Genomic DNA, 24,840 nt, shown 5'->3' with positions numbered 1-24,840 from the left:
CTGCCACATGACTGTGGCTGAAATGATTGGTTGGTTTGGGCCCCCACCAAAAAAGCAATCGATCTCTCCTTGCACAAACTGCCTCTACAGAGGCAAGATGTCCACCTCCTCCTCATCGTCCGGTTCCTCACCCCTTTCAGTGTATACATCCCCCTCCTCGCAGAGTATTAATTCGTCCCCACTGGAATCCACCATCACAGGTTCCTGTGTACTTTCTAGAGGCAATAGCTGGTAAATGTCTCCACGGAGGAATTAATTATAATTAATTTTGATGAACATCATCTTCTCCACATTTTCTGGAAGTAACATCCTACTCCGATCGCTGACAAGGTTACCGGCTGCACTAAACACTCTTTTGGAGTACACACTGGAGGGGGGGCAACTTAGGTAAAATAAAGCCAGTTTGTGCAAGGGCCTCCAAATTGCCTTTTTTTCCTGCCAGTATACGTCCGGATTGTCTGACATGCCTACTTGGATGCTGTCACTCATATAATCCTCCACCATTCTTTCAATGGTGACAGAATCATATGCAGTGACAGTAGACATGTCAGTAATCGTTAGCAGGTCCTTCAGTCCAGACCAGATGTCAGCTATCGCTCCTGACTGCCCTACATCACCGCCAGTGGGTGGTTTTGGAAATGTTATCCTTTTACTGGCAGCTCCAGTGGCGGGAGAAAATGAAGGAGGAGCTGTTGGCGGGTCATGTTCCGCTTGACTTGACAATTATCTCACCAGCAGGTCTTTGAACATCTGCAGACTTGTGTCTGCCAGAAAGAGAGATATAACATAGGCTTTAAACCTAGGATTGAGCACAGTGGCCAAAATGTAGTGCTCTGATTTCAACAGATTGACCACCCATGAATCTTGGTTAAGCAAATAAAGGGCTCCATCAACAAGTCCCACATGCCTAGAGGAATTGCTCCGTTTTAGCTCCACATTCAATCTTTCCAGTTGCTTCTGCAAAAGCCTGATGAGGGTAATGACCTGACTTAGGCTGGCAGTGTCTGAACTGACTTCACGTGTGGCAAGTTCAAAGGGTTGGAGAACCTTGCACAACGTTGTAATCATTCTCCACTGCACTTGAGTCAGGTGCATTCCCCCTCCTTTGCCTATATCGTAGGCATATGTATAGGCTTGAATGGCCTTTTGCTGCTCCTCCATCCTCTGAAGCATGTAGATGGTTAAATTCCACCTCGTTACCACCTTTTGCTTCAGCTGATGGCAGAGCATGTTCAGGAGTGTTTGCTGGTGCTCCAGTCTTCTGTACGCGGTGCCTGAACGCCGAAAGTGGCCCGCAATTCTTTGTGCCACCGACAGTATCTTCTGCACGTCCCTGTCATTTAAAAAAAATTCTGCACCACCAAATTCATTGTATGTGCAAAACATGGGACGTGCTGGAATTTGCCCACATGTAATGCACGCACATTATTGGTGGCATTGTCCAATGTCACAAATCCCCATGAGAGTCCAATTGGGGTAAGCCAATCTGCGATGATGTTCCTCAGTTTCCGTAAGAGGTTGTCAGCTGTGTGCCTCTTATGGAAAGCGGTGATACAAAGCGTAGCCTGCCTAGGAACGAGTTGGCATTTGCGAGATGCTGCTACTGTTGCCACTGCTGCTGCTGTTGTTGCTGCGGGAGGCAATACATCTACCCAGTGGGCTGTCAAAGTCATATTGTCCTTAGTCTGCCCTGCTCCACTTGTCCACATATCCGTGGTTAAGTGGACACTGGGTACAACTGCATTTTGTAGGACAATGGTGACTCTTTTTCTGATGTCTGTGTAAATTCTTGGTATCGCCTGCCTAGAGAAGTGGAACCTAGATGGTATTTGGTACCGGGGACATACTACCTCAACAATTCTCTAAGTCCCTGTGAACTAACAGCGGATACCGGACGCACGTCTAACACCAACATAGTTGTCAAGGCCTGAGATATCTGCTTTGCAACAGGATGACTGCTGTGATATTTCATCTTACTTGTCAACGACTGTTGGATAGTCAATTGCTTACTGGAAGTAGTACAAGTGGTCTTCTGACTTCCCCTCTGGGATGACGATCGACTCCCAGCAGCAAGAACGGCAGCACCAGCAATAACAACAGCAGTAGTAGGCATTACACTCAAGGATCCATTGGAGGAATCCCAGTTAGGAGAGGACTTGTTAGACTTGCCAGTGACATGGCCTGCAGGACTATTGGCGTTCCTGTCTAAGGAGGGAGTTGGTGGGGTGGTTTGCAGGAGATTGGGTACAAGAGGAAAAAGGGATTTATTTGTCAGTGGACTGCTTCTGCTGTCACCCAAAGTGTTTGTACTTGTCAATGACTTCTGATGAATGCTCTCCAGGTGACGTATAAGGGAGGATGTTCCTAGGTGGTTAATGTCCTTACCCCTACTTATTACAACTTGACAAAGGCAACACACGGCTTGACACCTGTTGTCCGCATCTCTGTTAAAATAATTCCACACCGAAGAGGTTTATTTTTTTGTATTTTTACCAGGCATATCAATGGCCTTATTCATACCGTGGACAACAGGTTTCCCCCCCTGGTGCCTGACTTAAACAAACCACCTCTCCATCAGAATCCTCCTCGTCAATTTCCTCCTCAGCGCCAGCAACACCCATATCCTCATCCTGGTGTACTTCAACAATGACATCTTCAATTTGAATATCAGGAACTGGACTGTGGGTGCTCCTTCTAGCACTTGCAGGGGGCGTGCAAATGATGGAAGGAGCCACCTCTTACTGTCCAGTGTTGGGAAGGTCAGGCATCGCAACAGACACAATTGGGCTCTACTTGGGGATTTGTGATTTAGCCAGCTTAACTCTTTTCATTTTTCTAGTGGGAGGATGAGTGTTTCCATCCTCATGTGAAGCTGAACCACTAGCCATGAACACAGGCCAGGGCCTCAGCCGTTCCTTGCCACTCCATGTTGTAAATGGCATATTGGCAAGTTTACACTTCTCCTCAGATGCTTTTAATTTAGATTTTTGGGTCATTTTACTGAACTTTTGTTTTATGGATTTTACATGCTTTCTACTATGACATTGGGCATCGGCCTTGGTAGACAACGTTGATGGCATTGAATCGTCTCTGCCATGACTAGTGGCAGCAGCCTCAGCACTAGGTGGAAGTGGATCTTGATCTTTTCCTATTTTACCCTCCATATTTTTGTTCTCCTTTTTTTAATGTGTGGAATAACATGCCAGTAATATATCTGGAATTAGACAGCAGCAATGTCTGGAATTAGATACCACTAGATAGATACCAGATACCACTGTGACTGGAATGATGATGACCTATGCACAGTGACAGGACACTACCAAAGCACTCTACAACAGCAAGATGCAGCACAAGACACTGAACTTTTAGTATTGTACTGTAGTATACTGGTCAACACAATGCAGCACTGATACTGAGCACAGATATTGAGCACTGATGAGTATACTAGAACTGACACGGAGCAGCAAGATGCAGCAATGGACTATTGTACTGTAGTAGTATTATATACTCGTCTCCACAATGCAGCACTGATACAGACCACACATATTAAGTACTGATAAGGATACTAGAACTGACATGGAGCAGCAAGATGCAGCAATGGACTATTGTACTGTAGTAGTATTATATACTGGTCACCACAATGCAGCACTGATACTGAGCACAGATATTGAGCACTGATGAGGATACTAGAACTGACACGGAGCAGCAAGATGCAGCAATGGACTATTGTACTAGTATTATATACTGGTCACCACAATGCAGCAAAGATACTGAGCACAGATATTGAGCACTCATGAGGATACTAGAACTGACACAGAGCAGCAAGATGCAGCAATGGACTATTGTACTGTAGTAGTATTATATACTGGTCACCAGAATGCAGCACTGATACTGAGCACAGATATTGAGCACTGATGAGGATACTAGCACTGACACGGAGCAGCAAGATGCACCAATGGACTATTGTACTAGTATTATATACTGGTCACCAGAATGCAGCACTGATACTGAGCACAGATATTGAGTACTGATGAGGATACTAGGACTGACACGGAGCAGCAAGATGCAGCAATGGACTATTGTACTAGTATTATATACTGGTCACCACAATGCAGCACTGACACTGAGCACAGATATTAAGCACTGATGATGATACTAGAACTGACACAGAGCAGCAAGATGCTGCAATGGACTATTGTACTGTAGTAGTATTATATACTGGTCACCACAATGCAGCACTGATACTGAGCACAGATATTGAGCGCTGGTGAGGATACTAGAACTGACACTGAGCAGCAGGATGCAGCAACGGACTATTGTACTAGTATTATATACTGGTCACCACAATGCAGCACTGATACTGAGCACAGATATTGAGCACTGATGAGGATACTAGAACTGACATGGAGCAGCAAGATGCAGCAATGGACTATTATACTAGTATTATATACTGGTCACCACAATGCAGCACTGATACTGAGCACAGATATTGAGCACTGATGAGGATACTAGCACTGACACGGAGCAGCAAGATGCAGCAATGGACTATTGTACTAGTATTATATACTGGTCACCAAAATGCAGCACTGATACTGAGCACAGATATTGAGCACTGATCAGGATACTAGAACTGACACAGAGCAACAAGATTCAGCAATGGACTATTGTACTGTAATATACTGATCACCACAATGCAGCACTGATACTGAGCACAGATATTGAGCTGATATTGAGCTTTCCACTCAGAGAACGTAGCCACGTCCTCTCCGCTCAATCTGCAATGCACAAGTGAAAATGGCAGCAACGCGCAGCTCTTTATATGGAATCCGAATCTCGCGAGAATCCAACAGTGGGATGATGATGTTTTCCCTCGTTCGGGTTTTCCGAGTAAGGCAGGAAGAACCGAGGCTGCCTCGGACCCATGTAAACCACGTGGAGTTCAGGGGGGTTCGGTTCTCGGAGAACCGAACCCGCTTATCTCTAACTGTAGGGTTTCTTGCACCATGTCCATACACTAAGCAGAAAGATCCTGACAATTGAACTCGCACCTGTTAAGGGTGGTAGCAGGAATATACAAACATATACAGTATATATAGAATAGTAATAATATACTGTTCACTGTGATCTACTCAATAAAATATAATAATTATTATTATTATTATTATTATTCAAATGTATACATACATTTTTTGCATTTATAGTTAAGGATCATATTTGTGTTCAACTCTAAATGTAATTTCATGCCATTTGTTTGTCTTTCTTCCTACAGTACTGTATGTAATAAGAGTAAATGTAGGGAAAATTCAAATACGGTATATGGAATACATTACAGTAGGAAAATAAGTGATGAGATTAAGCAAGGAGGACTCAGCAAGATCAACATCAACAAAGCAGAAGATTTGTTTTACTAATAATAAAAGCCAAATCATTACAAGGTACAAATGCAGCTAATGCAGTTTTAATTGAATTGGAAAACTGGACGCACAACCTGAATTGTAATTTTTTTATTATGTTACAATATTCAACAGTAAAATGCAAAGTAACTGCCAATAAATTGCTTTAACTAATTTTGCATGTACATTTTATTTTTCCAATTAAAAACATACCGCCATATGTCTCTTACTTCTGTGTACTACTGACTTTAAGTATATAAATGGTCATAAGACAGTACTTTTTGCATTGATCAAAGTTTTTTGGATGAATAATATTTAATGATGCAATAGTGGCTGTTATAATTAATGAAGTCGACATGGTGCACTATTCTGCATTGAGATTTTGAATGTCATTTGATTATACCTAGGACTAAATTTACTAAGTGGCAGGTTCTAAATCCTGGAAGTTTTGCGGCAGTTTGCAGCAGTTTTTCAATCTTTTAATTTACTAAGCCTATAACAACCACAAAACCAGAGAGAAAGCACCCTTTAGAATAGAATAGAACTGAACTGAATATAAAAGCACAATCAATGCTATAAAACTTGGAAAGGCTAGAATACAAACCCCAGATTCATCAAGTGGTGGTTTTGAAAATTGCTGTAAACCGCAAGCAAACCTGCCAAGAAAAATATGTGACTAGGGCTCAGGTAGACAGGATTGCTGAAACAGCATGTAAATAAATTGATTTTTACAGGCAAATTTGATTGACAGGAATATTATCCTATGGAGGATTATTTTATCTATCATCAGACAAAATTGGTCTTTAACAGAAATACACAAAGAGAAATATAAAGCATAAGAACACAACCACAAAACTTTGGGAGAAAAAAACAGACTACAGTATATATAAAACACAATTTAAATAGACAACATACAGAACAAGAAACAAGACAACTCATATAAAACTTCCCACAATTAGCATTCACTTTATATTTTTATCTTTATACTGTACTTTCATAAAAATTTCTCCTGAACTCATTACAAGCTCACACATTGAAAGTAGCCAGCTTATGTTTCTATGATGTCATTTTAATTTGGTTTCTGAAAAAGCACCATTAATTTAAAATGAATAGAATAGATTTGAATCCACAGTGGTTTTAATAGATACTAAGGCCATGTAGAACAGACCAATAGGTTGTCATAGGTTGTCATTTCACAGCAGACAGGGATCGACAAGTATTATGTTTAGAAATAAAAAACAATCTTTAGTAAATTCTACTATTAGCAAAACCACCTTCACATGTTTTGGTCCTGTTTTACAATAGTTTTAGTTTAGGATATCTTTAAAAATGACCCGGCGTCAGTATGCGGACTACTGGGATCGTAACTACATCCCTTTTTAACAGTATACAGTGTATACAGTATATACAGATACTTGTGTTATCAATAAATTCATCGATAATAATTTTATGATTGACAGGATAATCCATTACCCACTTTTGTTAATCACACAACAGAACTTAAATGAATGGTAACCCACGTTTTATAAATATGTGAGCAGCTCCAATAAAATTATTACAATAATAAAGTGTGGATGGGAGCGCGGAATGAATGTTAAAGCGTCAATACCTGTGAAAAAAAGTTTTAAGGGTTAATGAGCAATGTTTTACAGCCCTTTTCAGGTGCTGGTGTGAGAGTCCTTATAGTGTCCGTTTATCCTCGGGTTCCGTGTACATGCCGCCGGACACTATAAGGACTCTAGGTATTGACGCTTTCACATTCATTCAGCGCTCCCATCCACACTTTATCACACAACAGAACTGGCAGATACATATCCATCTATTTTTTTTTATAAATCTTATCTTAAAATCATAGCTTGTGGAGGTAACAACCCTTTTTAGTTATACACTCAAAATTTTATTGTGTACTCCCAAGTGCTGTATTAAATGGATAAAAATATATACATGTGACATACTGCCTCAGTTCCTTTTATCATGCAATATGTGAACAGAAAGATGATGTTTCATAATTTCTAATGCATACTAATAAAGTTTAAACATTTTTCATTAAATCTATTGAAAAAAAGAACCCCACCAAAATTGTAATCAAGTGTGTACAGTATATTTCTTCACATGTTGGTATCTTATGTATCCCTATTATATATAGAAATCAATTCAGGAAGGCAATATTTGTGCTGAACCTATATTGTATAGTCCAATTAGGGTTATACCTTTGTCTGCCCAAACATAAAGTACCAAGAGTGGTGGCTATACTTATTTATGCTACAACTCAATGTTTTATTAATATTAATTTTATATTAATATTTCACCAGCTGAACAGCATCTGTATCTCATATTATCTAATTTGCCTTTCTCCTGCTCATTGTTGAATGCTATTGGAGATAAGTTTGCAACTGATTGCTTCTACTAGATATTTTTTAAAAGACAGCCAATTGTTTATTAATAAGTCATTAAGACAAGCAATTAAATGTGGTTTTTTGATTCACTGTTCAGTAAAATACACCTACAGTATAACTATTGTACATTGTTGCACTGCACAATTTACTAAATCACCCATGCACCATTAGATACAGGTTAAGTATCCCATATCCAAAATGCTTGGGACCAGAAGTATTTTGTATATTGGATTTTTCTGTATGTAAAATCTAAGCACAGAATGCATTTATGTTTCATATACACCTTATACACACAGCCTGAAGGTCATTTTAGCTAATATTTTTAAGAACTGTGTGCATTAAACAAAGTTTGTGTACACACAATTCATATATGTTTCATACACACCAAATACACACAGCCTAAAGGTCATTTAATACAACATTTTTAATAACTTTTTGTATTAAACAAAGTTTGTGTACATTGAGCCATCAGAAAACAAATGTTTTACTATCAAAAAATTCCGTATTTCAGAATATTTGGATAAGGGATACTCAACCTGTATTATCATTCAGTATTGCTTTTATCCAGCTATTGCTCTAGTAACTTAGTTTATATGAAGATATTTTTGCTAATTAGAAAAAAAATGTGTACCCTGCCACTGAATTTGCTATTCAATTGCCACATTGGCTTGTTGCATTCATTATATTATATATTTTTCTTTAATAAATTGGCGGGAATTGTGGTCCACCACCAGAAATAGAATTTGGAGACATCACAAATATTAAAGAGAAGAAACTTACAAATCAGGTTCCAGAGTCTTTTATGTATGTACTTGAAGGAAAATTAAATAAATGAATTTAAATTAAATTAAAAGTAATTAAATGTGTGAATGAAGCTTGGGAAAAGGCATCGGTTTGTCTAAATAAGTCCACAGTTGTTAATTCAACTTCCACATACAGTACCTGCACATTTCACGTTATATAATTGGTTTACTGTTTTTAAATGTGTCCTCATACATCTAACCTCAATACAGCATGCAGCGTGAGATCTTGTATTGCCAAAAATGTGTCTTAGTCTCAACACAATGTGAAGCACAATTAATGCTGATTCATTTTTTTATATGACACTTGTATATTATGTGTTATGAAGTCTATATACTGAGCAGAAAAGAACTTGTATTTAGAATAAAGCTTTGGATGCTACAGTACATTGCAGTATTTCATATGCAGATTGACAGACTCAGCTGCACACAGATATGCAAGTTTCATATATCAAAATAATCAGCACAGTCTCCTTGTGCATTCAGCAGTAGTCACTTTTCATTGCCACTAAAATGCATTTTCAGCAAAAAAAAAAAAAACATCCAACCAGTGGCAGAACTAGAGGCAGTGCAGCAAGTGCTTTGCACCGAGGCCCACCACTGTGGAGGGGCCCACAGAAGCTGACTTTATAATGAGTCAGACAGATTCATTATAAGCCACCCACCATTGCACCGATCCATGGGAAGTGAGAATGAGGATAGAACTCACGTACTTGAGCAACTATGGGGAATGAGGGTGCCAGACATCAGCGATTCACACTTTAAGTTGGCGCCAGTGACTACCCACAGCTTCCTAAGTCTCTGTTCAGTGCTGGTTGCTATGTGCACTGCGAGGAAGGACAACACTCGTGTCGCCCTGCCATGTGTTGTTGTGAGTACTGGGAGGCTGAACAGCTGTAGTGAGGAGCTTTCCTTGTGCTGGTCAGTTCACCTGGCAAAAATCCCCTGCTGTCTGGCATTGTGACATGGCTGAAGTCCCCTGGCTGCTGCCGCCATAATCAGTGATCCCACCTACGTGCTATAGTGCATCCGTTACTCCATTTTGTATACCTACAGTAGGTACCCACTTCTGTCAGGCCAAAAGAGATGCCTGGCAATCCAGCCAATAGGTAATCATGCAGTTGGTCCAACAGGTAACGGAGAGCACCTGCATCTCATCCTACACTATATATATATATATATATATATATATATATTTATGAACAATACTCTCTTTCTGTGCTATACAAGTAATAAATCAATTAAAATATAATCCTTGCGCAGCCACTTTCACTTAGATTCCCTGTTAGAAAGAATTGAAAAGGAATAGAATATACACCAATAGTGACTAGGCACCCCTGTATTATTAAAATCCAACTGAATTCACACTAACATCAGCAATTAGAAGGCTTAGATCCTTACATTTATCCATCTCTGCTTTTTGTCCACCTTTTTGTCTATCTTGTTTGGGGACACGGTCATTAGGTCAACACCACTGAGGTCGACCACTATTGGTCGACATGAATTAGGTCAACAGGGTCACTAGGTAAACGTGTACTAGGTCGACAGTTCAAAAGGTCGACAAAAGTTTTTCAATTTTTTTAATTTTTGAACTTTTTCATTTATGATCCACGTGGACTACAATTGGGAACGGTAACCTGTGCTGAGCGCAGCGGTAGCAGAGTGAGGCACCTTGCCCAAAGCATGGCAAGCAAAGCAAGCCATGTGAGGAGACATGGTGCACTAATTGGGCTTCTCACTCACTTTACAAAGAAAACAACACCAAAAAAAAAAAAAAAAAACCTCATGTCGACCTTTTGACCTGTCGACCTTGTACATGTTAACCTAATGACCATGTCGACCTAGTGACCCTGTCAACCTAATGCAGGTTGACCAAAAGTGGTCAACCTAATGACTGTCGACCTAAGTTGTGTTGACACAATGACCCATACCCCTTGTTTGTTTATGCTCTAATCAGTTATGTCATCAGCTGGATTTTATTCTTTATTATGTATTATTCCTATTTCTTGTCTATTGGAAATAACATAAATCCCAAAAATTATATTCTACACTCATAGATGTACCCCTGATGAAGTCTCGGCAAGAGACGAAACGCATTGGGTTATCTGTTTCTATTTGTGACCTCAAATCTACAAGAATAGAAGGAGGATAAAGGATTTCTGTGAAAAAAGGATTTCTGTGAAACAATGGACACTGTTAGCAAACACAATGAAAAGATTCACAACAACAATTTTTTTCCACAGCACTTTCCTGTGCATGATGGAGGATAACTAACAATTCCATCAAGCGTACATACGAATGTAGGAGGCAAACATTTCCCACCATCAGATTGTCATCTGTATGACAGAATCACAAAACAACAAAACACAGGATTAAATTGCAGCCCTTTTAAACCTAGAGACTATTAATTTTCTGGCTACCTGACGCTTCCACAAGAACTTCTGCAGGTAGTACACCACACATCCCCCATGGCTTCTCCAACAAAGGTACATGTTACATAATTGCTAGCCAAAAGACACTCCATGTACAGGTCAGGGCTCATTTAGGGGTAGACAGGCACAATAAGAATTGTGATGTGTGTCCCTTTTTTTAATAAAAACATAGTAATGCAAGGAAGTAGTCTTTTATTTTTGTTGGAAGTCAACTTTGGTTCGTTTTGAACCTTGTTGTCCTGTAAATATGTTATTTTTTTTGTGTGTTTTTTTTAAACTGGTGAAATGTTTGGAAACATTTTAGAGGGACCAAGGCACATACAATGTTTTTCTTTTTCTAGCAGTGTACTTAATGTAATTGTCTGTACAGTGTTTTGAAGTAGTCACGTAGTCACACATGTCAAACACACTGTGCAAGAGATGATATATTTGAAACTTCTATTTTGTCATGCTGTGGGCTCGGTGGCTCGCTGCACTGGTAACAGGTTCTATTCCCACTTTATGGGTGTCATGGACACCCAGGAATGGGAATACTGTAGTCCCTGTTAGCCGGGATTCCGGCATTGGTATCCTGACAGCTGGGATCCTGACTGTCGGCAATATAACTGTATCCCTATTAAACAAGTGCATTTGTGCATCTTCTATCACAACTATATTTTTTCACAGGATATGAACAACCGGAAGTGACGGACCGTCGCAACCGGAAGTGCGCGATCGGAGTTAAACATGAGGAGACCAGCCGCAAGTGGTGAATACAGCAGCTTAACAAGGTACTCAGGGTCAGCGAGATAGCCAATACCTGCTGCCTAATAAAAACAAACCTCCACCAGGGCATCCATTGGAATCCTAAATAAAACTGCTCCATACATTTCCGGACTTTTAAACACACTCTTTCACAAAAGAGTTGTAAACATTACTGGTATTAACATATTTCTTTTTTCACAGCGCTTCATTATTATTTATTTCTCTATGGTGTTGACTTGTTATATGACACAAGTTTTTACAAATAGCACACTTTAGTAATGGACCAATTCTAACACTACACCCCCTCCCCCCATGTGCCATATGTGGCTTAAGTGTTCCTTGTTCCTTAGCCTCTTGCTGCCCCCTCTTGGCCGTTGTAATAGCACTACCTAAATTATTGGTCTTTTTGGTCTTGAGTGTCTAAACTACCTACTACTGACACCTCACAGGTCTTCACCACCACTTGAATCTTCAGTTATTCTGATATAACTGTGTGATTTGTTCTCACTAAGTATCTCCTTAGTTGCACTCAATCGCAAATTACGGTGAATTTGTGGTAGAATAGCTGAACCTGTTGTACTGTCTATACATTGTCTGAACCCCTAATTCATCTACTATACCCCGTCACTACTCAGAGAGTTCTTGTACCCTTTTTTTGTTATTTATTATTTCTACCTGATCGACAGACTCACTTCATGTGTTTCGGAGCTCTTTGGTCTCTCTGAAGTTAATACTGTCAATAAATATAGTTATGGTTTTGCTACTCGAAACTTAATTTACAGTATGTGAACTTAATAACTACCAAGAGATCTGCTTCTTTTCTGTTTTGATATATCCACTCAACGTGGGAATTCCATTGCCCTTTAGTAATACAGTTTAACGGACACTTAGTCAATTAGCCTGGTGTATGGACAAATTTCTCAGTAAGCCCTTGTCCTCACTCCCACCTAGATCTTCTACCCGCACTATGGTTAAGTCCAATACAATGCCAGGAAAAACTGGCCCCTCCCCACCTTCACCACAGGATGAATCCTCCCCAGTACGCCCAGATAGGGACAGAGGTAATCCTCACCCCACATCTCCTGACATGGCATCATCACTCCTTAATGTGATAATGCCAAATATAGAGAAGTTCAAGCTGGTCATGCCTATGATTGATGAAAAATGTCAAGACTTCCTGCCCAAATTTGAGGATTAATTAGATCAGCTGATGCCCAAAATAGACAAGAGATTAGACAAATTACAAACCTTCTTAAATTCAGCATTGAATTCCCTGACTGATCATACTAATAGACTGGTTGCTTTGGAACAGAGGGTGAGTGACGTTGAGGATAACTTATTTACCATATAATCATCCTGCGCAGCTAACAGAACTTCTTATCAAATGCCTATTGACAAAGTGGACGATCTAGAAAAATGCCATATGTAGAATAATCTCTGCTTTGTGGCCATCCCAGAACAGGTTAAAGGGTCGGCCTTGGTAGAATTTATAAGCATATAACTAGTCGAGGCACTTAACCTCCACACTGACTTGGAAACTCCTCGTATTGAACGGGCACACAGACTAGGCCCGGACTGAGAGGGACCTAACAGTAGACCCCGCCCAGTAATCGCTAAATTTCTAGACTACGGTGACAAGGAGAAAATCTTGGTTACTTTCAACCGTCAATGAGACTTTGTCATTGAGGAACACCGTATCCTCATTTTTCAGGATTTCTCTGTCGTGGTGGCCCAGAAACGCAAAGAGTTCTCCCCGATTTGTAAGTTTCTGGTCGATAACAACAAGCAATTCGCAATGTTATACCCTGCAAAACTGAAAATCACTGAAAATGGGCAGACTTTTATCTTTGACAACCCGAATGAGGCCAGGGCCCACCTGTTGCCAGATCGCCCACCTAGGGGCTCACCAGCCCGATCATAATCGAGTTCCTCTCCTCACTTATGAGCTTTTATGGCTGCCTAGAATGAAATGACATGCTCTCATGTTTCTGAGATAACCAGCAGTTTTTTACTTAATTCATATACGTTATCTTCTCAACTGTTATGATATTTACTATCAATGTTTGGTTATGTTTCTTTGTAAATCTGCCAACCCCTGAGATATGGATCAGGGAATGGCACTGTGATTATTTGGATGTGAAAAACGGGTAAAAAATTTTGAAACAGATTTTTTTTATGGTGTACTCACTTGTGTACGAATTTGCCTCTTGTATTGGGCCCGGGTCCATACCTAATAATCTTGCTTGGGGTTTACCCTGCTTGCTGGGACAAGTGTGACCTCATGTTCATTAGATATAACATTTCCACTGCACTCCCATTGACTGGCATAGGATGATGACTTCTGTCTCTATGCCTCAACACTCTCTCCATTGACTGCCCTGCAACATTAAAATCACCTCATGGAATGTAGGGAGTCTTAACACCCCCAATTAAATGCAAAAAAATAACCTCAGCCCTTAGAAAGCTCAAACCAGACATTGTCTACATTCAGGAAATGCATTGGAAAACGGGAGGATTCCACGTTGTGCGACGGGTGGATAGGTGAGTGTTTCTCTGCATCTTACTGTTCCAAGTCAAGTGGAAGGGCGATACTCTTTGCTTGACACCTTCCTCACACTATTTTGAGAATATGGTCCTGGACCCAGAAGTTCGCTATGTTCTAATAGATGTCCAAGTTTACGATGCCAAGTTTACTCTACTCAATGTATATGTGCCTAACACTGAGCAGCAGGCCTTTTACCAATGTATCTCACAACTTTTACTTAGCAGAACCAATTACAAACTCATACTGGGGGAGATTTCAACATGGTCTCAGATCCTTCTATCGACAAATACCCGCTCCAGCAAACCGAACTGCTCCTCAATGGAGTCAGATCTCACATTTATTGGCAGACCACTCTTTAGTAGACCCGTGGAGAGTATTTAACCCCACAGATAGGTCTTGCATGTTCTACTCAGCGGTGCACGGGTCCTTCTCCCGCATTGATTATATATTTTTTACTACAACATTGCTCAGACACTGTGACCACCTCTATAGGAGATATAGTTGCCTCTGATTATGCCCCAGTATCAGTCACACTCAGTGTCCATTCCGTCGGCAATTTCCCTCATACCTTTACCGCTCTGAACAGTTCAAAAAAATTCTTAAATTGAAGTGGGCGGAGTTCTCGGATGATAATTTTGAATACTGTGACAACCCTGTCTTGTTTTGGGAAAGTAGTGATGAGGGGACACATAATGTCATATGTAGCAAACAGAAACAAGGAGACCACCTCCCGGCTCAAAGATTTGCAACAAACAATGCAAACTCACTTAGCAAGATTATATTTTAAATCACAATGATAATACACACAGTATCTATACTGAGTCCCATTGAATGTATGAAAGCTTCTTAGTAGCCCAAGCCCAGATGAAGCTGGACTATACCAAACAAAAATATTTTCATTGGGGCAATAAAACGGGAACTTTGCTGGTAAATATGACAAAGAGCTTTAAACGGCACGGTCACATATCTGCCATACATGATGTTCACACTAATACTTTACACACTAAAAAAACAGACATAGTTAAGACATTTCAGGAATATTTTTGTCCACTTTACACGTCGGCCCCACATGATCCTGTCCTAATGACAAAATTGCTGGACAAAGCAAACCTCCCTTGCATAACGCCTTTACAACGGGAAGATCTTGAGAAGGCGATAACAGAAGAGGAGTTTGCTACAGCAATCACCTCTTTGCATTTAAACAAAGCGCCAGGGCCAGATGTTTACTCCATTGAATATTATAAACTCTTACACCACGATGCTATACCGGCAATACACATTTTATACCAACATATTCAAACAGAGTCTCCTTTATATCCTAGTTTTAATCAGGCTTATACGACTCTCATACCAAAGCCCAATAGAGATCATACTTTGCCATCCTCATACTGCCCCATCATGCTTTTGAACATTGACTTTAACATTTTAGCTAAAAAAATGGCAGACAGGGTACAAATCTTTTTTGCCTCCATGTTAACGGACCATCAACTAGGCTTTGCCAAGGGCAGGCACTTGGTGAAAGGAATTCGCACTGCCATAGCAGCAGTAATGGCGGCGAACCTTCAGACTGATACCCCGAACATGCTTTTGAGCCTATATGTTACCAAAGCATTCTATATATATTTCTTGTCCCTACCTTTATGACACATTAAATAGGAGGGGATTCGGTTCGACATTCCAAACTTTGCTAACAGTTTTTTATACCCAACTATGAACTTCCTTGCTGGTCAATGGGACTAGGGGAAAATAAATTGGGCTAACCAGAGGAACAAGGCAGGGTTGTCCCCTCTCACCCATACTTTTCAAATTAACATTAGATCTCATGTTACGAGCACTACAGAATTGGTCCCAATTCAAGGGCATTAGTATTGGTTTGGAAGAGCTGTAGATATCAGCTTTTGCTGATAATGTTCTCTTACTTATTTTGGAGCCAAGGAGCGCCATTCGGCTGCTGATGAAACGTGTTAGGGAATTCGGACTTGTATCGGGGTTCAAAGTCAATTTTGAGAAATCCACAGCCCTATATTTAAAACCAGGTTATGCACGTCCAGCCTGGTTTAGGGAGACTCCCATTGAATGGACAACCAAAGCGATTACTTACTTAGGGGTGCAGATCCTGAAAAACTTGAACAATTTATATGCCTTCAATTTGAGAAAGATTATATGAAGTATGAAAGAGGACACGGAACGATGGCGACACCTAAACATATCATATTTGGGTAGAGTGAACTTGGTGAAAATTATTTTATTTCCGAGAATCCTGTACCCATTACAATTCCTCCCAATTTTACTATCTAGAAGTGATACAAAAGAGATTGATAAAATCGTGTGTGCATTTATTTGTAATGGTAGGAGGGCGAGAATTAGTATGATAAAACTTCAGCAAAGTAGATCCAATGGAGGTATCAATTTATCTAATATATCGTAATATTGCCATGCCTCTCACTTGCGCTACATACCAGACTGGCTCCATGGTGGAAATATATACTCTAATATGAATTTAGAAACCGCATTTTTTAATGGTGATAGTATTATTACCTTTCTACATTTACATGAGATAGAAATACCTAATTCAATTCGCGCGAATCCGTTGTTGATGTCCACTCGCAAAGTTTGGCACATCTTACGACACAATTGTTCCTTAAACCCGTACGTGTCCCTTTTTCTCCCCTTAGTCCATAATGCACGTTTCCAGGATGGAAATTCGGGTCACTCTTTCACACTATGGGAAAGGCATGGCATCACTTCCATATGACACATTATAAACAGTGAATCGAGAAAACCATACACACTCGCGCGGGCTATAGAACAATATCCAATATTGAGACCATTTCCCTTAGCTTACCTACAAGCTCAACATTATTTGGCTGTGGTATCCAAGGTGCTATCCCCGAAGGATTATGATAATGCACCAGATAACCTATTGGTGGAGGGAAACCCCTCTTCTAAGGCAATACCTATACACTACTCATTTCTACACGTCCCTTTACAATATGATGAATTGAAGACGGGGATGGAGAGATGGAGAGATCAATCCCCATCTCTTAGCACAAAAATATTATTGAAGATATTTGAATTATCTGGCAAATTAGTCCCCTGCCACATTCTATATAGAGCTATTTTTGAATATTTGGCAAAGGACATACTTGTCACCACACCGTAGATATCTGATGGGTATGATAAAAGATCATTTGTGTCCCAGATGTGGGTCACAGCAGGCTGAATTGCTACATTGCCTATGGGGTGTCCTATAATCTGGAGATTCTGGGTCCAGATATGGGGTTACGTAACTCAACTCCTAGTTAACTATTTACCATTAACCCCCAAATGGGCAATATTTGGTATAACACCTGAGGGTACTACAGTGCCACAAGGAGTAAAAAAATTGTTGATAACAGTATCTGCAGCGGCAAATAAATGCATTTTACAGATGTGGATACAATCCATAGCTCTCCCACTATCACTTTTTTGGGAAAAGCTTTGCCACATCTTCAGAATGGAGTGGCTAGATGCTTCATTACAGAAAGAAAAGTTCACTGTAAAAAATTTTGAGATACGGGAAAGTTATATAGAAACCCTGTCCCGCCTACTAAAGGAGCAAGTGTGGAGGTGTTTTAAAAACACATTATGGTATGAAATACGCATACATGAGCAAGACCCCCCAATCTCTTTTGAAAATGATTAATTTTTAGCCACACACAGCCTTGAGGGAGAAGTAGAATCCATCTTTGGGAGAGAGAGGGATGGTGGAGATATGGTTGTGGGTATGGACCCGGGCTCACCTCATCTGTCTTAAATACGTGGACAGTTCTTGTATATGATTTGCATAAACAAATCAGACAATGCACTGGTAAGAGTTGTTGAATCGCTTTTATTACACTTTGCATGGATGTTCACGATGTTTGCTATATTGATTGTACACAATGACATACTTGACTTGAGAATTTCTGTCATGCTTCAATTGAAATAAAAATAAATAAAAACCAGCAGGAAAAAAAAAACTATTCAGTTTCAATAGATACATTGCAAACATTTAGAACTTAGATGTAACATCATAATAGACATATAATGTATATTATTCACAATTACCACAAACCAGATGTATAAATGGTTTGGACATAATCCCGTTACCATGACAACACATCTCCACATTCTAGACCCATTTACTGTCCCCTTAAAGAAAAGAGAAGGATTCTTTAAAGGAATTAAGTGTGCAGGGGTCCCAAAACCAGCCCTGATAGTCCATTGTAAAGTAAAGTTTCAAAGGCTTCCCTATCGTAACTCCCGCTGCCTACACCCCGGAAGTGCTGCCCCACTGGAATGCATGCTGGAATGCACGCTAAAAAAAACAACTCCATTTTCCAGATGTGATTCCTGCCGGAACTTGTGTAGCGCCCATCTTGACGCAGTGGAACGCATGCTGGAACACATGCTGGAATTTCCCTGCCGTCTATATTGGAAAAAAATTGGTGCGGAGATGGACCCAATGGCAACGGTCCGGCTCCTTTAGTACACAGACATTCCAGGTAGTTGCCTGGAAAAGGAGTCACTTTATTTTTCAATTCTATGAAGTTTGAATAGGTGCACTAATGGAAGTTTAATGTATGCAGGTTTTGGAACCCGTAAAGACATCATACATGCTGTGAGCCAGGTGACCCCATTTTCAATTAATCCTGGGAAACAACACTGGACTGCAGTTAAACATTCCTGATGTAAATAAAGGGTTCAACTTCTTGAAATTAGAGTTTTCATAGTCGGGAAATTTTTAATTGAAAGCTTCCTGTGACCAACTGGGAATCAGATAGGATGACTATCATTCATATACGCAGAGGTTAAAGTGAGCCCGAACAATTGGAGGTGGAATGCAGTTCTGCCTCCTCTGGCTCACTTAACCCAGGGAAATGCTGGGTGTGTGTTGAGACTGTGTTACCAGCAGGCGCCGGCTTTCCCCTCAACAGCAGCCAGAAGCCGGAGCTCACTCCTGAGCTCTAACTTCTGGCTCTGGCAGTGTGCGGCTGTGCACTATGGGAGAGACATCATGATGTCTCTACCATAGTTCTGAGGAGCAGGCACCAGACGGAGGCTGCGGTCCGGAAGCAGGAGCGGGGCTAGTGAGTATTGTGGGGTTTTTTATTTTGTGTGTGTAAGCAGCAGGTGAAACTGAGGGCATATATACTGGGCATATTTACTGGGGGGCAATCCAAATGGAGGAATAAATACTGGCAGCAAACCAACTGGTGGCAAACCGACTGGGGGCATAACTACTGGGGACTTAACTACTGGGGCATAACTACTGGGGCCATACTCAAGTGGGGGCATAACTACTGGGGGCATAAATAACTGGATGCAAACCAACTGGGGGCATAACACTGGGGTCATAACCAACTGGGGGCATAACTATTGGGGGCAAACCAACTGGGAACATAACTACTGGGGGCAAACCAACTTGGGGCATATCTACTGTGGGCATACCAACTGTGGAAAAACCAGATGGGGGCATAACTACTGGGGGCAATCCAACTGGGGGCATATCTACTGGGGGCAATCCAACTGGGGGCTAATCTACAGTGGGCATATCTACATCAGGTAAATCTACTGGGGGCATATCTATGGGGGGCATATCTACTTGAGACATAACTATGGGGCATTACTACTGGGGCAATACTGCATGGGGCATTACTACTGGGTGCACTACTAATGAGAGCATTGCATAGGGGGCACTTAATAAGGGGCATAACTCAAGGGGACATAAGGGCCACTACTACTGGGGGCACTGCATAAGAGGCACTACCACTATAGTGGGTATTGCATAAGGGGCACTACTCCTGTGGGCATTATGTGTATTTGGGGCGCTACTACTGTGGGCTTTGTGTATAAGGGGCAACAATGTGTGTCATAACTTGAATAAGGGACACTACTATGTGGTGTAATGTGAATAAAATTGTGCTAATGTGGGGCTTAATTTGAATTGGGGATACTATTGAGTGAGCATGCCCCTTTCTTTTTGAGACCATGCCCCCATTTTTGCCTGTAATCCCTTTATTTCACAAAAGTGTGTGTGTATGTGTGGGGGTGAGTTCCTCCACCTCTCTAGGACCACTTTAAGCACTGCATATGCGGCATACCTGTTGGTATGCAGCTGTCAGCTTGGCAACCTACCGTTGATTTATCTATCAGTGAGGTGTAGGTACATGACACTTACTGAAAGTGCCAAGGATGCCTTAAGTTTAAAAAAGGCATTGTGCTTTATTTATGAAGCAGTAGTTTTTGTAAACTGCCACTTCCTCTCGAGTTGGAGGTGAAATTTCAAAAGGCACTCTCAGTCAATGTAAAGCCTGACATGCTTTACACTAACTTTGAGTGCCACTTTGCATTTTCACCTCCAACCTGCTGGGAAGTGGCGGCTTACAGAAACTGCAAGTTTGCAAATAAAGTCCCTTGTGTGAATTACTGTAAGGCTGGGGCCACATATAGCGGTTTAGCGGGTCCTGTTCAGCAGGACCTGTTTGGCAGGAAGGAGCCTGCACATGGTATTCTATGTGGCCGTCTACACATACCCTGCTGAACCGCACCAACCGGATGCAACCACAGCATGCTGTGGTTCAGCAGGATGACAGGACAGCTGGATGACAATTACAGTACAACACATACATTTGAATGTACTGTATGTGTGTACACAGTGCGGTCGAACCACAAACGCACCTGCCAGAAGCTTGCAGTATTGGAACTGCATCCTGCTAAAATGCAATGTGTTGCCTCATGTGTGAACCCAAGAAGGTGTATCCTGTCAAACAGGTCCAGTTCTGCTGCATCCTGCTGAGCCGCTATGTGTGGCCCCAGCCTAAATCTAATTTGTGAGGATGAGACTATCAACATTAACCGTAACAACAAGGGTGCAATTGAGTTGTCCCACAACACCAAGCACCATGGATGGTTCAAACACATTGCTATTTGACACCACTTTATCTCTATCTAGTAGCTTTTAAACTAGCTTGTGCCCATAAACTAGAGCAATGCAAATTAACCCCTTCAGTATTATAAACATGCAATAAACCCTATTATAATCAGTTCCTGTCCATCCTAAACCCCACACAGAACTTTTTAAATAGCCATATATACAGTTTGACATACTGTAGTGCTATATGTACAAATACATTCTTTGTAAATAAACTCATAACATTTATATACCTGTAACTGTCATTGCTAATATATAGAAACTAAATAAACTATTTTTTATCGCATAGGTTCTCAAACTCGGTCCTCAGGACCCCACACAGTGCATGTTTTGCAGGTCTCCTCACAGAATCACAAGTGAAATAATTAGCTGCACCTGTGGACCTTTTAAAATGTGTCAGTGAGTAATTAATACACCTGTGCACCTGCTGGGTTACCTGCAAAACATGCACTGTGTGGGGTCCTGAGGACCGAGTTTGAGAACCTCTGTTTTATCTATTTCTTCCTCTGGTCTGTTGTAACTATACAGAAAATCTCTGTTTTACCTTATAAATATCTACCATAATGTACAGCAAATTTATTTATATCACTGTCTACCAAAACTTATACTCAAACCATTGGATGGGGCTATGGGGGTAATTCAGATCTGATCACTGCTGTGCGTTTTCGTACAGCGGGTGATCAGGCCCTAACTGCGCATACGTATGCACCGCAATGCGCACGCGTGTCAGACAACAACAACGGGCATCGACAGTCAGCAAGTGGATGGTGCAAAAAATCTGATCGCATGGGCGTTCACAAGGTGATTAACAGGAAGAGGCCAATTGTGAGTGGCAACTGAGCATTTACAGAGAGTGTCTGGAAAAATGCAAGCATGCCCAAACGTTTTCAGGGAGGGTGTCTCACATCAACTCCGTCACCGATCAGCCTGTTCTCATTGTACTGGAGGAGTAAATGCTGGGTTGCACAAAGACTGCACAAAGTGGATTTTTGTAGCTCGGCAAACACATGCGATCGCACACTTTCACTGCGAATTTACACTACCCCTGGAGGCGGCGACTATCTAAATGCAGGACAGCAAAATTAGCAGCCCAGCGATCAGGTCTGAATCACCCCCTATGTTACAAACATATTGAAACTTTTCTAACACATAATTGGATGTCGGTTTACTGTTATACTGTATAACTTCTATATAATGGGTGGTTACAGGGCTGTGTTAACAGCATTGTAGGCACTGGGCAAAACAATGCACTGAGATCCCTAGCCACCCATTCATGAGAATAATAATAAAAAAACATATCTCATCCATCCTGCAGTCTTGCACCATCTCTCCAAATGCTTCCATACAATGAATTCCTGTTAGCACTCTGATTGGTGGATATCTAGAGCCATTTGCCAATCAGCATGCTGACAGCCATTCAAATTCTGGCTGCAGGCTGGAAGGTGGTAGAGAATGTTGCACTCTGATTGGTGGATAGCTCTAGCCATCCACAAATCAGCATGCTGAGAGACATTCGCCATCCAGCTGCAGGATGGGAAGCAAGTAGAGAATGTTGTTCGGGGGCATCTGCACAAAGGTCCCTAAGATGCTAACATTAAGCTGTCCATGGGTGGTTTTGCATGAGTGAAAACATTAATGGAAATTCACATGCTAAAGGTAATCCACAAAACTGTCTCCTGTGTTGATATGTAGTGCAGGGATTTTTGTTTATTGGACCCTGCAAAAGCAGCCTGCAGTATACTTTCAGGACGAATAGGTTACCATGGGTGGAAAGAAAGTATTTGCTCATCGAGACAACTGGATGATGTATTAAGTAGATACATTTCATGTGGGCATGGAGAATGTTGAAATATGTGTTGCTAATAGCGATGGTATGGAAAAGCAATAGTACACACCAGAAGATCCCTCAAGTCACCAATCAACCCAGTGCTTAACCAGTGGAGTGGTTTATTTAGCAGTAGTGAGGATGTAAAGCTGCGCTCACAGTTAAAGTATGCACATACAGTCTATCAGCATGGAACAGAGCTTAAGCGGGGCATGCAGACCACCAGCCGGTGACTGTATGTTGGTAGTGGTGCATGGCATTTGGAATGCAGTATATTTCAAAGTCTCATTGAGATAATTGGAACACTTCCATGTCCCACTGTGGCACTCTAACACAGTGACAAGATGGCACTGCAGATGGCAGAAGACCAGGTGGTGGCCATCTTGGTAAATACTTTTTTTTAGCTTTCTTATAGCAATCGGCAAATAATTGAGGTCTAGTTGAGCAGGAAAATATCAACATTTTAGACAATTCATGTCCACATTCTCTTTCTTCATGAACACCTGAATGCTGTTTCTCTGTATGTTGTTGATATGTTCCATACTTACGAAACTCCATTTACGTACAATCTGTTTGTCTATTTTGGATTTCCACTCACACAAGTCAGTTCTTATATGTCTAAAGGTTCATTGAACACAATGGCCAAGATTTATTAAGCCTGGGAGAGTGATAAATTGCACATTTTTTAAATACCAACCAATCAGCTACTGTAATTTTTCAAACACAGCCTGTAACATGGCAGTTAGGAGCTGATTGGCTGGTACTTTATCAACGTACAATTTATAACTCTCTAAGGTTTGATAAATCTGGGCCTATATTTGCAAATTCTACATAGTACAGATGTGTCCTCTATACACCATGCAGCATGAGATGCCGAGCAAGAGTGAGCCGACAGGTCCCTTGCAACTTTGCTAGCTTTGGGTGTCTTGTTTCACCGAAAAAAACATCTTAGTCGCAACGCGATGCAATTTGGTTGCACCAGGAGACTGCTGATTAATTTACATGCGACCTTTGTATATCTGCATGACTCTGTATACAAAGAACAATGGAACTGTCACTGCATTGTAGCATGTCGTATACATATTCATAGGTTCAGTTGTACACAGATATACAAGTGTGGCGTATCAAATTAATCTTGCAGTCTCCTGGTGCATCCTGTTCACACTGCATTGCAACTAAGACACATTTTCAGCAAATGAGATGTAAAAAGACAACTCACTGGACTCACTGGATATGCTTTGGTGAAATGGGTTGTTTGGTGTGACTGCAGCAATGATGAATGAGAACACATCTGTAACTCCTTGCTGGTGTTCCAATTTTTTTTTCTCACAGAAGTTCTCCTCTGTAGCTGGATATCAATGCTGGTAGCCTCTGCTTCAGATATGTCAACAGCTGCAGACATAACCAGTGACACATACTATACTTGTTCTGCATTTAAGATTCTCCCTTTTCTTCAATTTAACCAGTCGCTTTAAATAAAACAACTATTAACTTAACACATTTTCTACTATTTGGATTCCAGAGTCTGTACCCTTTACTTCCATGGCAATACCCAAGCATACATGTATGTAATGATGGTAATGTAATATTAATGTAATATGAAGTATTGTTTGTAGTGGTGCACTAATGGGGCAGTACGAATTGTGTAATGGTTAGCATTACTGCCTCACAGCACTGAGGTCATGGGTTTGATTCCCATCATGGCTATAATTGTGTGGAGTTTGTATATTCTCCCCGTACTTGTGTGGGT

This window comes from Pseudophryne corroboree, chromosome 9 (genome assembly GCF_028390025.1).
Source record: "Pseudophryne corroboree isolate aPseCor3 chromosome 9, aPseCor3.hap2, whole genome shotgun sequence".
Classification (NCBI taxonomy): domain Eukaryota; kingdom Metazoa; phylum Chordata; class Amphibia; order Anura; family Myobatrachidae; genus Pseudophryne; species Pseudophryne corroboree.
Note: the sequence above shows the minus strand (reverse complement) of the source record.